We start from the raw sequence: 16,431 nt of genomic DNA, 5'->3' as shown, positions 1-16,431 counted from the left end.
ACTATGAGGAATTGTGTGCTCTGGTATGTGACCATTTCAAACCAGAAGAAGGCATCATCATCTCACGATATCGATTCTACAAGCACGTTCGTTCTGAGGGCCAGGATGTGTCGGAATTCGTTGCCGACCTAAGACGTCTAGCTGGACCGTGTAAGTTTGAAAACACATTGGGAGACATGCTGTGGGACTTCTTTGTAATCGGCATCAACCACGAGGTGATCCTGCATAAGCTACTGGTGGCGGAGAGGCTGGATTTGAGCAAGGCCATCACGATTGCCCAGGCATGCATAACGACGGACAAACACTTGAAGCAGTTATCATCGAAAAATCGGAACTCGACAAGTACTGTAAACAAGATTGTATCGTCGTTTGGCAGAACTGCATATGGCAGGGCCTACTCAACTGCGTATGCGAAACCTGTGGCTGCTCAAAGTCCGCCAACGGGAATGAATCTGACTTCACTGTGTTGGCGTTGTGGGGGCAATCATTGGTCTCATCAGTGTCGGTTTAAACAGTACATTTGTAAAGGCTGTTCGAGGCGGGGGCATCTCCAGTGTATGTGTCCGCAACTGAGCAAACGTGCTGCAACACACCACGTGGAGGATATGCAATCCGAGATCCAGAAGAGGAAGTGTATGGACTGTATTCGTTCCGAACAAAGAGCCAACCAATAATGATTAATGTGAAACTTAACGGTGTGCCAGTATCGATGGAATTGGACATGGGTGCAAGTCAATCAATAATGAGCCAGAGGACATTCGACAAGCTGTGGGATACTAAGGCTGTGAGGCCTAAGCTGAGCCTAGTCAATGCCAAGTTGTGTACGTATACTAAAGAACTCATAACGGTGATTGGCAGTGCAGTAGTCAAGGTGTCGTATGATGGTGCAGTTCATGATTTACCGTTATGGATTGTTCCAGGAAATGGTCCAACGCTGTTCGGCAGGAATTGGCGAGAAAAAATGAAATGGAAGTGGAACGGTATCAAAGCGTTGTCGTCGTCGGATGATACTGGTTAGGTGAATGGGCAAACGCATGGCAGATGCAGTATAATGTGGATAAATGTGAGGTTATCCACTTTGGTGGCAAAAACACGAAGGCAGAATATTATCTAAATGGCGGCAGATTAGGAAAAGGCGAGGTGCATCGAGACCTGGGTGTCATGCTACATCAGTCATTGAAAGTTGGCATGCAGGTACAGCAGCCGGTGAAGAAAGCAAATGGTATGTTGGCCTTCATAGTTAGGGGATTTGAGTATAAGAACAGGGACGTCTTACTGCAGTTGTTACAGGGCCTTAGTGATGCCTCACCTGGAATATTGTGTTCAGTTTTGGTCTCCTAATCTGAGGTAGGACGTTCTTGCTATTGAGGGAGTGCAGCAAAGGTTCACCAGATTGATTCCCGGGATGGCAGGACTGACATATGAGGAGAGACTGGATCGACTGGGCCTGTATTCACTGGAGTTTAGAAGGATCTCATAGAAACATATAAAATTCTGATGGGACTGGACAGGTTAGATGCAGGAAGAATGTTCCCGATGTTGGGGAAGTCCAGACCAGGGGACATAGAATAAGGATAAGGGATAAGCCATTTAGGACTGAGATGAGGAGAAACTTCTTCACTCAGAGAGTTATTAACCTATGTAATTCCCTACGCAGAGAGTTGTTGATGCTAGTTAATTTGATATATTCAAGAGGGAATTAGATATGGCCCTTACGGCTAAAGGGATTAAGGGGTATGGAGGGAAAACAGGAAAGGGGTACTGAGGTGAATGATCAGCAATGATCTTATTGAATGGTGGTGCAGGCTCGAAGAGCCAAATGGCCTACTCCCGCACCTATTTTCTGTGTTTCTATACTCCATGTGCTCAAGTGCTGAGCAAGTTCCCCTCGCTGTTTGAGCCACGCATCAGCAATTTCGCGGGAGCCAAGGTGCAGATCCACGTGGACTCGGATGCAAGACCCGTCCATCATAAAGCTCAGGCCGTTCCGTACATGAGGGAGAAGGTCAAAATTGAACTGGACAGACACCAGCGTGAAGGGGTCATATCGCCAGTCGAATTTAACGAGTGGGCCAGCCCCATTGTTCCTGTGGTGAAGAGTGATGGCACTGTCACGATTTGTGGAGACTACAAGGTTACGGTCAACCGAGTTTTGAAACAGGATCAATACCCGTTACCGAAGGCCGATGACCTGTTTGCAACGCTAGCCGGGGGGGGGGGGGGGGGGGGGGGGAAGTAATTCAATAAACTGGATCTGACGTCGGCCTACATGATACAGGAGCTGGTCGAGACGTTGAAGAAACTTACGTGCATCAACACTCATAAAGGACTGTTTATCTACAACAGGTGTCCTTTCGGAATTCACTCAGCTACAGCCATATTTCAGAGGAACATGGAGAGTCTACTGATGTCTGTCCCTAGAACCGTCGTGTTCCAAGATGACATCCTGGTCACAGGTCATGACACCGCCGAACATTTGAACAACCTGGAAGAGGTTCTACATCATCTGGACAAAGTGGGACTCAGACTGAAACATTCAAAGTGTGTCTTCATGGCACCGGAAGTCGAATTCCTGGGGAGGAAAATTGCTGCTGATGGCATCAGGCCTATGGACTCGAAAACCAAGGCCATCAAAAATGCACCCAAGCCTCAGAATGTGACGGAGCTACATTCGTTCCTTGGTCTACTCAACTACTTCGGTAATTTCCTACCTAGATTGAACACTTTATTGAAGCCCTGCACATGCAGCTAAGAAAAGGCGACAACTGGGCTTGGGGTGCGTCTCAAGGTAGAGTTTTTGAGAAAGCTACTAATCTGCTTTGCTCTAACAAGCTGCTGGTACATTATGATCCGTGTAAGCGTCTAGTATTGGCCTGTAATGCTTCGTCATATGGAGTTGGTTGCGTGCTCCAACAAGCTAATGAGTCGGGTAAACTACAACCTGTTGCGTATGCTTCTAAAAGTTTGTCAAAGGCAGAAAGAGCCTACAGCATGGTAGAAAAAGAAGCATTTGTCTGTCTGTATGGGGTTAAAAAGATGCGTCAGTACCTGTTTGGTCTTTGGTTTGAACTGGAAACAGATCACAAGCTACTCATTTCATTATTTTCGGAAAACAAAGGTATCAATACCAATGCATCGTCTCACATCCAGAGGTGGGCGCTGACATTATCTGCCTATGATTATGTCATTCGCCATAGACCTGGCACCAAGAATTGTGCCGATACACTGAGCCGTCTGCAGTTGCCGGAGGTGGAGACGCCACAACCTGCAGACCTACTGTTAGTTATGGATGCTTTTGAAAGTGAAGAAACCCCTGTCACGGCTCAACAAGTTAAGACCTGGACCAGCCAGGACTTGATATTATCGGTTGTGAAATGTTGTGTCCTTAGAAGTGATTGATCTGCCATACCCAAGCAATTGGGTGATGAGACCAAACCTTACAACCATCGCAAAGACGAACTATCCATTCAGTCAGATTGTTTACTGTGGGGTAATCGTGTTGTTATGCCTAAGAAAGGCAGAGAGAAATTTATACATGATCTACATAGCACTCATCCCGGTACTATCATGATGAAAGCCATTGCCAGGTCTCATGTATGGTGGCCTGGAATTGACTCTGATCTGGAATCATGTGTGCATCAGTGCAACTCTTGCATGTAGCTAATTAAAGCACCAGCGGAATCGCCACTGAGTCTGTGGTCGTGGCCATCTAAACCATGGTCCAGGATCCATATTGACTTTGCAGGTCCTTCCTGGGAAAGATGTTTTTAGTTGTGGTGGATGCATATTCCAAGTGGATAGAGTGTATAATCATGTCATCCAGTACATCCACAGCTACTATTGAGAGCTTTTGTGTCATGTTTGCCACTCATGGTCCGCCCGACATCATTGTAAGTGACAACGGACCTTGCTTCACTAGTCTGGAGTTTCAAGAGCTCATGAAACTCAATGGTGTCAAACATGTGAGGTCAGTACCATTCAAACCCGCATCTAATGGTCAAACAGAGCGTGCTGTCCAAACCATTAAGCAGAGTATGAAACGTGTAACTCAAGGTTCATTGCAGACCCACTTGTCATGCATATTGCTTAGTTACAGGATAAGACCCCACACGCATATGGGGGTCTCCCCTGCTGAACTACTGATGAAGTGCGGTCTCAAGACCAAGCTCTCTCCTGTCCACCCAGACTTGAACGTTCATGTTGAATACAGACGTCAAAGTCAGCAGTGGTATCATGATCGCGCTGCTGTGCCACGTGACATTTCTGTTAACGATCCTGTGTGTGTACGAAATTATGGTCAAGGTCGCAAGTGGATCGCCGGTACTGTTACAGCCAAAGAGAGTACCAGAATGTTTATTGTCAAGCTCTGGAATGGGCAAACATGCAGGAAACATGTTGATCAGATAAACCTGCGGCACATGGATGAACCGGAACAGTCTGAGGAAGACACAATCAGTGACCAACCAACCTACCCTCAGTCATCAGAGGACTCCGCTGTCATCAATGAATCTGGACTTTCAATCCCTGACATGGTCACTGCCACTCCCATCAGATCGGCTACCCAGTCCCCAGTCGTAACAGACTCAGAACGTTCGCCCAAGGCTGGAGTTGAACTGAGACAATCAACTCGGGAGCAAAAAGCCCCGGACCGTCTCAATTTGTAAATAGACTGTTACTAATATCTTAACGGGGGATATGGTCATGTATGTATGCTTGGTGTTACCAGCCACCAGGTGGCGCCACTGTTGGAGATCATTGGGCTGTACGCACGTCTGTGCCAGCCCAGGTATAAACGGCAAGCCATCTTGTAATGTAATTACTTTGAGCCTGAATAAAGCAGAGCCAGGTCGGTACCTGTGTTAGTTTACAGTATTCAGTCTATCGAGTTATTACATACACAACATCTTTTTAACTACTTTCTCAACCTGCCCTGCCACCTTCAACGATTTATTCACACATACCCCCAGGTTTCTCCATCTGTGCACCCACTTTAGGATTGTAGTCACATGATACAACGATAATGGAATTGTTGATCAATCCCAGCAATCGATCTCTATCAATGAGTCTACAACAGACCCAAAGATGAGGTGAGGAAAATCCTCAGTGGTGGAGAGCTTTGGGAACCTGTTCCTCCCGAGCACGCAGCGCTCACCACACGTCACGTCCCAAGTTACTCAGATACCGAATCCCAAATAGCTGGTTCCACATCCCTTCGAATCCGCTGACTGGGAAAGTGGGCCATGTGGATATATCCAGGGGTAGCCTGTTCAACACGGCCAGTGCTTAGTCTCTGCACATTGAAGCTGCCCATATTGTTAGCAACAATGTCGCTCTGAGCCCCTCCCCTACTATAAATTACCGTAGAATTTTCCACATTATCGCGCTGTCGTTTATACTCAACAGGAGCCTCCTCCCATCCCTATTGCAAAGTCTTTATTGCAAGGGGGATGGAGTATAAAAGTAGGGAAGTCTTGCCACAACTGTACGGAGCGTTGGTGAGGCCACACCTGGAGTACTGCGTCCAGTTTTGGTCTCCTTATTTAAGAAGGGATATACTTGCGTTCGAGGCAGTTCAGAGAAGGTTCACTAGGCTGATTTTTGAGATGAAGGGGTTATCTTAAAGAAAGATTGAGCAGGTTGGTCTGATACTCAATATTAAATTGGAGATGGACAGTTTTTGAAAGGTAAGAAAGTCAAGGATTATGGGTAGAGGGCAGGGAAGTGGAGTTGAGGCCAGGATCGGATCAGCCATGATCTTCTCGAATGGCGGAGCAGGCTCGAGGTGCCACATGGCCTACTTCTGCTCCTAATTCTTATGTTCTTATACTCATTGGAGTTTAGAAGAATGAGAGGTGATCTTATTGAAATATATTAAGATTATGAGGGGGTCTGACAGAGTAGGCAGAGAGGATGTTTCCCCTCGTGGGGGAATCTAGAACTAGGGGGCATAGTTTCAGAATAAGGGATCGTCCATTTAAAATGGAGATAAGGAGGAATTTCTTCTCTCAGAGAGCTGTGGAGGCTGGATCATTGACTATATTTAAGGTGGAGATAAACAGATTTTTGAACGATAAGGGAGTCAAGGGTTCTGGGGAGCGGGCAGGGAAGTGGAGTTGAGGCCAAGATCAGATCGGCCATGATCTTATTGAATGGCGGAGCATGCTCGAGGGGCCAAATGGCCTATTCCTGTTCGTATTTCTTATATCGGCGTATCCTTGTATTCCTTTCTCCCTCTTTTGATTATCCAGCCTCCCTTTAAATGCATCTATGCCATTCACCTCAACCACTACAATCTACTTATGGAAAACTAGCTTCTCACTGCGATCACAGGACAACAATGTGCGAAGAAACCCTGAATTCCAAATCCCTATTGGCCATCCCGTCAACAAAACAAAAAGGAAAGGAGGGAAAATTCAGAAGAAGAATCACTCTGGCTCGACTCTCCCGCATCTCCTCACGTCAGACTGTAGACCAACATTAGCAGTGGCCACCATTGGCGGCCGTGCCTATAAGCAGTCTGGGCCCTAAGCTCTGGAATTCTATCCCTGAACCCCTCTATCTCCCCACTTCTCTTTCCTCCTTCAAAACCCTCCTTAAAGCCTATCTCTTTGACCAAGCTTTTGGTCATCTATCCTGTCTCCTTCTTTGGTTTGGTGTCAATTTTTGTCTGATTACGCTCCTGTGAAGCGCCTTGGGATGTTTTACTATGTTAACGGCACTATATAAATGCAAGTTGTTGTTGTTGTTGTGGGGAAGAGCATAACTAGAGACCATCAATATCAGATAGTTACCAAGAGATCAAATAGGGAATTCAGAAGAAAGGTCTTCACCCAGAAAGTGGTGAGAATGTGGCATACGCTGCCACAGGAAGTAGTTGAAGCGAATAGTATGGATGCATTTAAGGGGCGGTTAGACAAGGGAGTGAAGAGTCGAGAATATTTCATGGACTTTATGGAGTTTTTTTTCTGAGGGTACTTTCCCTGTGATGGGGTCACCCTGTGCAGATACGTGAAAAGGCTGCTTTGTTAAAACTCCAGAGACCACATGGCAGTTGGCTGTGACAAAGAACTGTCAGTTATCCAGAATGTACGGGTTCGCCCTAGCAAAAGGAAAGGGGCTCAGATATCTGAGGCATGCATAAACTATTGGAAAACCACTCTAATATGCAAAGGCACTTCTCACCTCCATCTCAGAAGAGAAGCAGAACAATGGACCCACTAGCCTGGCCAGACTAAGAGGGGCCAGTTCTTCCCCACACAAAAGCCAAGAAATATCCCAGACCCAGGGCCATCAGTCCAATACACATGGGTATGATGGCCCATCACCGACTAAGCACCGAAGTACTTAGAAGCAAAAGGATTTCAAAGATTGGCGGGAGAGATAACGGCAGCAGGACACCTTTAAAGATAGATTCTTTTCCACCATTCCCTAACATTCTGGAGCGTTCTCCAGCGTTCCCTCTCTCTCTCTCTCTTTCCACCAAGACCGACGTGACAAGAAGAAGGACCAGCTGAGCGATCGAGACCAACTGGTGAGCATGGTCGCGAGTGTCCCAAGCCGATAACCAGAGAACCAGGCGAGCTGTGTGGGGTCTAAAGGGCTCAGAGTTTTCTTGGAAGTGAAGCTTTTTTGGGCTATTCTGGGGAGGGAGCTTCATGCGACTGGGTAATTCACTGGAAAGGGGGAGTTAGACTCCACGATAGCAACAAGGAAATTACTACATGTCACTGGTCCTCAGTGTTATATGTTGTTTTAACCTGGATCTTATTCTCCACAGAGACAGTGATTTTGGTTAGTAGTGCATGTTTTAGCCAGTGTATGTTACACCAAATAAATAAGTGCGATTTTTAACCGAAACATTCCTGTCCGTGACTTATTCCATTTACACTCTGAATAATAATCCCCGGGTATAGAATTCTCGTAAGGCGGGGGCGTTTCGAACCGTCCATCTAGCCATTGGACTCGGATCAAAACCACTTACATCTCATGGCGACCACGAAGGGACGCGGGTTAAAAGAGTGTAAATCAGTCATGGACAGCGCTTCTGGCAAAAAATCCCAAATGCAAGAAGGGATTTCTTCATATGTATTTAAAAAGGTTAACATCACCAAGAAGTGGGTGCTCGGTTTGTTGCGTGCTGAGCATCCAGCGGACGCAGCGGCAGAATGGACGGAGGGCAAGGAGCCTTGGCGCAGTATTGAAAAGGCGATATGGCTCGTCTATCTACAAAGACAAGTCCAATTGCTAGATGAGCAGGTTGGTAAGTTAGAGGCAGAGCTCAGGGAGTCCGAGGCAGTCAGATGCAAGGGCTGTAGTGGGGAGCGGGTTATGCATGCAGCTAAGGGATGAGAAGAGGGGAAGAATAAGCCAGGAGGAAACCTTCCGTAACCATACAGAGTTCCTGCAATGCCAGGTAACTGAGCCAAAGGGGATCGAGAGGGTGGTTAGTGGGGAGAACGCTCGCTTGTCGAGTGAGGTAGAGGCACTGGAAGAGCAGTTGAAGGATATTCAGGTGGCATACAGAGTCGCCAGCACTAGAGGGTTTGATGCGGGTAATCATGGTTCTTGCCAGGAGCAGATCCGGAATTTAACCGATGCTCTATCTAAGGCCAAAGGGATGGTCTGCTTGGTAGCTCCACTAATGTTATTGAGGAAGAGCAGGGGAAAGATAAGGAGGACTGTGAGGCAGAGGAGGACACTTGAACATCGCCCGAAGTGCCAGGGCCAGGACCCATGTGCCCTGTCCGGCAGCAGAAATACGGTGCGCCCGTAGGCAGTAGAGAGCAAGGACCACTGCAGTGTGATTTCGTGGTCCCGTATACGACCTCCCAGCTGCAGGCAATGGTCTCTAACCTGACCAAACTGACCAGCAAAGGGGACCCATCTGTCCATTTTACAGATGTGGAGCAGGTGGGGGGGGATCAATAATTGTAACGAAGCTGAGTCAGCCAAATTACTTTTGTTTTCTCTGGATAGTAGGTTGTACCAGTCGCTCTCAGCAGGTAGCAAGAGGGGGCAGGGTACGTTAGAGGGGATAAAGGATGACATCCTAGAGGCTATGGGCCTCAATGATGGAAGTTCCTTCTCCCGAGTGGAAAGGACATTGCAGTTAGCTGGGGAGGCACCGCAGGCTTTAGCGGACAGGCTTTGGGCCGTCTACTGGAGTGCCTGCGCGGGGGTGCCCGATTGGGCGCAGCTGCAGGGGGAGCCTAGGGCTCACTTGCTGAGGACCCTGGTAGCGAACAGCCTGCCCAGGATCAAGGCCAAAGCAGAGGGGTGGTTCGATTCCAGGGATCCCCAGACCACAGAAGAGGGGGTGATCTGGCAGTTAACTCTCTTTTTTAAGAATGATAGGAGTGAGGATGACAAACCAAAGGGCAGAGTGCATGAGTTAAAGCCTAATGGAGGCAACGCTAGAAAAGAGTGGCGCCTGGAAGGGGTTAGCTCAGAGAAGAAGCAGGGTTGTTATGGGTGCGGGAGTAAAGGGCACTGGAGGAGAGACTACCCAGACCCTGACAAAGGGAGCGGGAAAGGGGATCCTCCAGCGCCAGCGCGGAAAGCCGCAGCTGTGGCGGGAAGCAGCACTGATCCATTCACGGTATTAGTGGCTGCTCTCCACGCAGTCTTTCCGGCAGGGTAGGGTAGGGTGGACGTGCCAGCAGGCAGCGTACTCCCATCTGTCCCGTACAATCCCGACCCATGACTAGGGGCTTCTCAGCCCATTTACCTGTGCCCACTAAGTTATGATGCTTGGAAAAAACTGTGTGTGAAGATGGGGATGGAGAAGATGCAAGGGACCTAGCTGCTGGACACTGGAGCTTCAAGCACTATTGTCTATGCAGATAACCCAGCCACATCACCTCTATCGAACGGGGTCCCATATAACTTAGTAGGGTTCACTGGGAATGAACGAACTGGGTCTTTCTTCATCCCACTAGCCATCGATCTGGGGACACTCCATACGGAGTGGAAATGTGTTCTGATGCGGTGGGAGCGTGAGGGAATAGGCATTTTGGGGGCAGACTGCATACTGGCCCGCAAGATATTGGTGGATTTCCGGAATCACTGTCTATGGGGGGCAATATGCACAGGAAAAGAGAAGGAGGTGGTAGTTATACCAGGGAAGCAAGGCAAGGGAACTGTGTGTACGATGAAGCCCAAGGGTAGTTATGACCTTGAACTTTTGGTCACTTCTACCCGGCGGAGTACAGAGCGGATGTGCGAGTTAACCTCGCGGCATTCGCTACACACAAGCACAACTGCGGGAGGGTAGCAGGGGTGGAGGTCAGAGTAGAAGGAGACCCCAAGGCCCGACCACAGAAACAGTACAACTTCCCCAGAGAGGCAGAGGCAGCTTTAGAAATGGCGTTGGTATCACTGGTTGAGCAAGGTGTGTTGAGACCCATAGCGACCCATGAGAACTCTCCGATTTGGCCGGTTAGGAAACCGGACAATTCGTGGAGAGTCACTATGGACTATCGGGTTCTTAACAAGAACATCCCACAGCCTGTGCCCGCATCATCGCAGCCGTAGTCAACCTGATCAGGAGTATGCCAGCATCCGCGAAAACATTCACGGTGCTGGATATTTCTAACGGATTCTGGTCTATCCCTCTCAAAAGGGAGGACCAGTACAAGTTCGCATTCACTTTCAAGGGTCAGCAGTACACTTGGACCTGCCTTCCCCAAGGGTTCCATAACAGTACTTCTATTTTCCACCAATGTATGGCCAATTGTTTAAAAGGGTTCAACAGACCACAGCAGCTTGTGCAGTACGTGGACGACCTGCTTTTGTTCTCCGACAAGAGGGAGGAGCATGGCCCACTGCTGGCTGAGCTGCTGAGTCTGTTTAAGGAAGCTGGGTTCAAGGTTAATCCCAGGAAAGCACAGATCGACCAGCAGGAAATAAAATTCCTCGGGCTGACCGTGCGTGCTGGGGAGATGGCCATCGATGAGGCGTGGAGGAAGGTGGTACAGGAGCTACCCACCCCGACCACGGCAACGAGGGTAAGATCCTTCCTGGGACTCACAGGGTACTGCAGGTATTTCATGGAGGACTATGCCGCTATGGCAGCCCCTCTCCTCCGGCTCCTCCACAAGGGAGTGGGCTGAAGACTGCAAGGCAGCTTTTAGTCGTCTCAAGAGAGATCTGCAGACCGCACCGGCTTTAGGAGCAATTGATGGGGGAGAGGAGTTCTTTTTGGAGGTAGCTGCCACAGGGAACAGTTTAAGCGCAGTGCTGCTCCAGGAGCGGCATGGCAAGCTGAGGCCTGTGGTATACTCATCAACAGATATAGAGAGGGGATACTCCAATTGTGAGAGGCACCTGCTTGCCACACATTGGGCCGTGAAGAGATCACAAATCTTCACGGGGGTGTCCCCCGATAACTCTCCTAACCCATCATACGCCCACTCAGATGCTTCTGGATGGGAGGATAAAGGACGACATGGTGAGCAGTGCACGCTTTGCTCACTGGACTTTATTGCTCTCGCAGATTAATTTGAGTGTGAAAGGCCTCTGTGAGCCCAAGCTCGCCGCAAATTTGATCTACCCAGGGGTGGCTCACAAATGTTCTGTTAAAGGAGTATGGGACGTAGACATAGGGTTTTGGGCTGGGATCCATCCCACGGGTCGCGAGATCTACGTAGACAGGTCCGGTACAGTGGTGGCAGGGGAGCGACTCACTGGATGTGGGATTTTTGACCCAAAGGCAGGCATTGCCAAGGCCATTAAACTCCCGAGCACCATGAGTGCCCAGCACGCTGAACTGTCGTCGGTGGTGTATGTGGTTACCCACCCTGAAGAGTTCCCTACACCCTACACGATTTGCTCGGACAGCATGTTCACTTGCAATTCATGTACAGAATATTTGGCCAATTGGTCTCGTCGTGGGTTCACATCTGCAGACGGGAAACCCCTAGCATTGTTGCAACAGATCATAACATCGATAGGAACTCAAGGGGATTTCTATATCCACAAAGTCAAGGCCCATTCTAAGACAGAACTCCATGCGGAGGGCAATCAGCAGACCGATGCACTAGCCAAGGAACGGGCACGTTTTGGGATCCTTATGGGTCGAGTCCGGTAGCCGCGATCAGAGACAGAGGTGGGACACAAGGGAGTGCAGGGGCAGCATTAGCCCCGAACCTAAAGATGGTCCAGATACAGGATCCTGTCCTAAAGACTGTTCTGGAGACGCTGGCTAAGGGAGATAAGGTAGAGGGTCCATACGGAGTGGCAGGCATTACGGTAAAGGAAGGGATGGTTTTCAGAGGGGAACAGTGGGTAGTCCCGCAGCAGCACTGGAGAGAGTTCCTTCAGTTGGCCCACGAGGGTCCAGGAGCGGGGCACCCCAGGCCGGAGACCACCTGGCGACGGGTGGAACAGGCAGGATTGTGGCCGCAACAGAGGGAGGACGTCCACGACTTCTGCGCGGATTGCTTGCAAACAACCTGACCCCCAGAAAAGGAAGGTATCCATGGGACACACTCGGAGAGTGGAGGGACCATGGCAGTCCATACAGGTTGATTATACTGGGCCATTGCCCACCACAAAGGGGGGGTTACATGTACCGCCTGGTCCTGGTAAATGTGTTCTCTAAATGGGTAGAAGCCTTCCCTGGCCGAACAGCCACAGCTTTGGGGACCGCAAGGATTCTAGTGGGAGAAGTGTTCTCTAGGTGGGGGCTATTACATTATGTGGAGTCCGATCAGGGAAGTCACTTCACAGGGGCAGTCATGCAGGTGACACTGAAGATGCTAGGTGTAGAGGATAAATGGCACGTTGCCCACAACCCGCAGTCATCAGGGATTGTGGAGTGAATGAATAGGACCATGAAGGAAAGGTTACGAAAGGAAACGGGAGACTCACCTAGATAATGGGTGGAGGTCTTGCCGTTAGTTTTGATGGGGGTCCGAGCGAGCCCGTCTAGAAGCACAGGGTATTCCCCGCATGAGCTCGTGACTGGCAGGGTCATGAGAACGCCCAGCCTTGTACTGGCACCAGTTCTCACAGAAGGTCAGTTGAAAGAGGTGAATCGGGAAAGGTTTGTGAAGAATCTGTTTGAGCATCTCAAACAGATCCTTTGGCAGGCTGCCAGTAACATGGGGAAGCAACATCGTAGAAATCGTTTATTGCTTGAGCCTCAGAGGCACCACGAGTGGAAGGTTGGAGATCAAGTACTGGTCAGAAACTTCACCAGGGTAGGGACTTTTGAACCGCTATACATGGGACCGTACAGTATCGTGGATAAGGCAAGTCCGATGGTATATGCGGTCAAAATGCCTCGACGCACTAAGTGGTTCCATATCAATCAGTACAAGCTTTTCAACCCTGGGGAAAGAGCTGATAACAGGAGGAAACAGCAGGGAGTGGTGAGCTGCATGACAGATATGAGTCTCCAGCCCATAATCTGGAACTGTGAGGAGCCCACAGAGGGACCAGCCGTTCCGCCTGTGGGGGCAGGAGTGAGGAGGAGTGCTAGAGTCCCATGGCCCAGGGCACTATGTACACCTCCTTACACGCCGGTTGTCATGTATGTAACCATCATGCAACGGTAATCTTCAAGTAACTGTAACCTTCATGCAACTCCTGTACCCTACTTATACCCTAGAAATGCACACCCTGACCACAGGGGGTGAACTTGTGGGAGACACTCCTCACCTGGGTTTCCAGGTATAAAAGGGGAGGTCCCACCCAGGGTCAGCACTCCTTGGTCCTGGGAATAAAGGTGAAGGTCACGTAGTGACTGTGCCTGCAGTACATGCCTCGTGTGAGTTTGTAGTACGGTGCAGGAACACCACATTTGGCGACGAGAAACGGGAATCATCGAACCACGAGGATGGCCGCCGCTAGCACAGGGGAACGTTACTGTGTGGATGAGGATTGGGACGACTTTGTGGAAAGACTCCAGCAGAGCTTTGTCACGAAGGACTGGCTGGGAGCGACAGCGGCTGACCAGCTGCACTGATGAAAGACCTGCTCGCACCCCAAAAGCCAGTGGGCAAGTCCTTTGAAGAGCTCAGCCAGCTGATCAGTGAGCATCTCAAGCCAGCCGGCGAGTAGCGTACACATGGCCCGGCACCGGTTCTACACACACCGGCGTCGGGAGGGACAATACATCTCGGACTTTGTTGCAGACCTGCGGCGCTTGGCCAGTCTCTGTAAGTTCACAGACGCCTGCAGAGGAGAGATGTTAAGGGACTTTTTAAATTGAGGACATTAATCATGCCAGGATTTTCAGGAAGCTCATAGAGGCCAAGGACTTGGCTTTAGAAGGGGCGGCATTGATAGCTCAGACCTTCATGGCAGGGGAAGAGGAGACCAAGCTAATTTACGCGCGCAGCCCTGGTCCCTGGACCAGGGAGTTAACATTGTAAACACGGCTAGGGACCCCGCAGGCAGGCAAGGGCATTTCGAAACCGCCCAGGCAGCAACAGACTCTAGGGTGGGCCCACAACAGGGACAATGGAAAGGGGATAGGCAATTCACGCCATCATGAGGAACAATGCGTCCCGCGATGGGACCATTAATACCCACCATCAGAGTGCTTAGAAACAACCAAATGGGCAATCAGAGAGGAATGCCTGGTAACAGTCCCTTTGTTAACAACAATCTCAGCTCATGCTGGAGATGCGGGGGTAGACATACTGCGAAAAGCTGCAGGTTCCAGCAATATACCTGTAGGATTTGTAACGTCAGTGGACACTTGGCCAGGATGTGCAAAAAGGCTGTGGCGAGGCTAATCTGTGAGACAGAGGAATCAGACGAGGGGTCTGCAATGCAGGTTGATGCCTGGGGAAAAGCCATGGATGCTGAAGTTCAGCGGGTTCATGTGGCTGACATCCACAGCTCATACACTAAAACGCCACCCATGATGAAAGTTTTATTGAATGGCATCCCGGTGCGCATGGAGCTGAATACGGGAGCTAACCAGTCACTTATGAGTGCCCAACAATTTGAGAGACTGTGGCCACACCGAGCTAGCAGGCCCAAACTGGAATGCATTGACACGCAGCTACGGATGTACACCAAAGAGATCATCCCTGTGCTAGGCAGTGCAAACTTGGTGGTAACACATAATGGATCACAGAACCGGCTGCCACTCTGGATCGCCCCAGGAAATGGCCCCGCGCTCTTGGGGAAGAGTTGGTTAGCCGAGATGAATTGGAAATGGGGGGATGTGCACGCCATTTTATCTGTGGAGCAAAGTTCCTGCTCACAGGTCCTACAAAAATTCGGGTCACTGTTTCAATCCGGTGTCGGAATGTTCAAGGGCACTAAAGTTATGATACGCATCACTCCGGACACCAGACCAGTGCACCACAAAGCCAGAGCGGTGCCGTATGTGATGCGTGAGAAAACTGAAAGTGAATTGGACAGGCTGCTCAGTGAGGGCATAATTTCGGCTGTTGAATTCAGTGACTGGGCAAGTCCCATCGTTCCTGTCCTTAAGATTAGTGGGAAAGCGGGTTGTGTAGAGGACTCAGAGAGGCTGCAAGGAGATTTGGATAGGTTAAGCGAATGGGCTAAGGTTTGGCAGATGGAATACAATGTCGGAAAGTGTGAGGTCATCCACCTTGGGGAAAAAAAAACAGTAAAAGGGAATATTATTTGAATGGGGAGAAATTACAACATGCTGTGGTACAGAGGGACCTGGGGGTCCTTGTGCATGAAAGTCTTTTGGAGTCCTTGTGCATGAAACTCTTTTAGAGTCTACCTATAAAACATAAAACATTAAACCGTGCCACCCGACCTGGATGACACACCAGACATTTACAAGGCCCTTTTTTTTTTTGTGTTTTTCTTTTTTTGGGGTTTTTTTTTTGGGCACTAAAATCACCTTTTTCGCCAGTGCCCCCTATAAAAGGGAAGGGGACACTAAAAACACCGGCAATTAAAACAAATTAAACTTTAAAACGTAAAATCAAATTAAAATTTGGTTGCCGGGCGTGATGATGCACTCCAGTCCCTCCAGTGCCCACCTCTCGCGGAAGGCCGCGCATGAATCCCAAAAGGTTAGTTTGCAGGTGCAGCAGGTAATCAAAGCAAATGGAATGTTGGCCTTCATTGCGAAAGGGATGGAGTACAAAAGCAGGGAGGTGTTGCTGCAACTGTATAAGGTATTGGTAAGGCCGCACCTGGAGTACTGCGTGCAGTTTTGGTCACCTTACTTAAGGAAAGATATACTAGCTTTGGAAGGGGTACAGAGACGATTCACTAGGCTGATTCGAGAAATGAGGGGGTTACCTTATGCTGATAGATTGAGTAGACTGGGTCTTTACTCCTTGGAGTTCAGAAGGATGAGGGGTGATCTTATAGAAACATTTAAAATCATGAAAGGGATAGACAAGATAGAGGCAGAGATGTTGTTTCAATTGGTGGGGGAGACTAGAACTAGGGGGCACAGCCTCAAAATACAGAGGAGCCAAT

The sequence above is a fragment of the Pristiophorus japonicus genome, chromosome 13 (genome assembly GCF_044704955.1).
Source record: "Pristiophorus japonicus isolate sPriJap1 chromosome 13, sPriJap1.hap1, whole genome shotgun sequence".
Taxonomy (NCBI): Eukaryota; Metazoa; Chordata; class Chondrichthyes; family Pristiophoridae; genus Pristiophorus; species Pristiophorus japonicus.
Note: the sequence above shows the minus strand (reverse complement) of the source record.